This window comes from Marmota flaviventris, chromosome 10 (genome assembly GCF_047511675.1).
Source record: "Marmota flaviventris isolate mMarFla1 chromosome 10, mMarFla1.hap1, whole genome shotgun sequence".
Taxonomy (NCBI): domain Eukaryota; kingdom Metazoa; phylum Chordata; class Mammalia; order Rodentia; family Sciuridae; genus Marmota; species Marmota flaviventris.
This window is the reverse complement of record NC_092507.1, coordinates 99,820,826-99,823,126: the sequence shown is the minus strand read 5'-3', so window position 1 is coordinate 99,823,126 and position 2,301 is coordinate 99,820,826. Positions and strand designations below refer to the sequence as shown.

The 2,301-nt window shown below is 38.6% G+C and overlaps 1 pseudogene; it reads right to left on the bottom strand.

Moving 5' to 3' along the window:
- Nucleotides 1-846: 846 nt before the first annotated feature.
- LOC114105348 (olfactory receptor 4F15-like) lies at nt 847-1,811 on the bottom strand (annotated as a pseudogene).
- Between the last annotated feature and the right edge of the window lie 490 nt (nt 1,812-2,301).

Genomic DNA, 2,301 nt, shown 5'->3' with positions numbered 1-2,301 from the left:
GATAAAACACTGCCTTTCATTTTAGACTCTTGCTGAAATCAAGACTGTCATATTTGGGAGAATGATTAAACCTACTTGTTGGGCACAATCTACTTCAGGAGTTGGTAGACCATAACCTTTGGGTTGAATCTGGCCTGTTGCTGTTTTTCTGAAGAGTTTTATTGGACTTCAGCCATTAATTTTAAGTTGTGTGTGTATATTTCCACATTACAACAACAAAATTGAGTGAGTGAAACAGGTTATGTAGTCCATAAAGTAAAAACTACTAACAATATAATACTTTGCAGAGCATTTGCCAATACATGATCTATTGGAGTAAATAAAAAAATAGATCACACTCTTCAATATATAGAACAAAGGGTGAAAGCAAGATTTGTGGATTAGAATGTGTAAGTCATCACAAGTCCTAAAAATGATGGCTACAGTTTGCTCATGACTAAAAGACAACAGAGCAGAACAAGTGAAATGGAGATGTAGGATACAGAGATAATAAAGCCTGGTGTTAACAAGTACACCAATTATATGGCAGGACAATAGAAAACAGTACTTTAGATGTCCTGAGAAACAAACTCATTTATACCATTAATATATGTGAAAGCTATCATCGACCCAGTTCTTTAGGGATTAAATATAATCCTTGATATTGAATATAATCTTTGATTTCTATGCTGTATATAAAATCCATCTTTTTCTTCAAGAGGAATGGCACCCATACTTCCATTCCCACCAAATAGTTGATGAATGCTTGGGAACACTACAATGTCTAGAAGAAAGACTCTTTTTCAAGAAGATTGCCTTTTATAAACTTTCAAGAGTCACTTGTAAGTTTTATTTCAACCAAGCCATTTAAGTGACTTTTCTAATACCCAGGAGCAGACTGAACACTCTCCTCATTGCTACCTTCATCTCTCTGTTCCTGATTGTATAGATGACTGGGTTTAGAAATGGAGTCAAAACTGCATCAAATATGGCTAGAAATTTGTCCAGAGGTGTTGAAGGAGAGGGGCACACATAGAAAAAGATCAGTGGACCAAAGAATAAAACCACCACAGTAATATGAGCTGAAAGAGTGGAAAGAGCCTTGGATGAACCTCCTGAGGAGTGTTTCTGAAGAGTAGCCAGAAGGAAGATGTAAGAGTGGATGAGCAGAAAGAATGCCCCCAAGGAAATGAACCCACTGTTAGCAGTGACCATGGACTCCAGTTTATGGGTGTCTGTGCAGGCAAGTTTGATGAGCCGGGGTATGTCACAGTAAAAGCTGCCCAGTACATTGGGGACACAGAAGGGCAAGTTAACAACAAAATCCAGCTGGGTTGATGAGTGAATGAGACCAATGGTCCAGGCACCCACTAAAGTAAAAATGCACATTCGTGGGCCCATGCTGGTCCGGTAGTGCAGAGGCTTGCATATGGCTACGTATCTGTCAGAGGCCATGGCTATGAGCAACACCATCTCAGTGCCCAAAACAGCATGGCTAAAGAAGATCTGAGCTATACAGCCCCCAAAGGAGATGACTTTCTGCTTTCTGAAGAGATCACAGATCATCTTGGGTGCTGCAATAGAGCAAAATATCAGATCAATGACAGAGAGGTTGGCCAGCAAAAATACATGGGGGAATGCAAGTAAAGGTCAGATGTCACAGTGACAACTATGAGGAGGTTTCCTTTCAAACTGGACATATAGAAGAGACAGGAAAAGCAAAAGAGAAAAATCTGTATCTCCCAGGAATTGGAGAGTCCCAGGGACACAAATTCAGACACTAGAGAGTGGTTTGGTCTATTCACTGGCTCATTTGGTAGATTTACTTTCATGTTTCCTAAAGGAAAAAAAAATGAGAAAATTCAAATTATTAGTATTATATTATTTTCCTCTATGAAAAAATGTATAAATTATTGAAGCCAAATATTACCTGAGCATTTAAAAAAATCTAATATTCTCTTGACCACTAATTACTGTTGTTACATATGTCAGTAATTGTGCTTCATCAGGGCTTGCTAACACCGGGAATGTGAGCAGTCCAGTGGACTGGTACACCTGTGGCACCTGATAAAACCACATAGAGCACTGACATTAACTCGCTGTGATGGTATGATCAATGCTAACCATTCTCTCCCTGGAGGAGTAATAGCCAATTTTGTATTCCAGACAAAGACTATTACATGTCAGAGATTTGTAGGATTCTGTGACTGATTTTGTTGCTCAAACCAGAAATTATATTTCTCTAATTTAGACCTTTGAAGATGTCACTCATTCTTTTATACTCAAATTGAATGGCAGCTCATCTGTCTACACCTTCCTCAT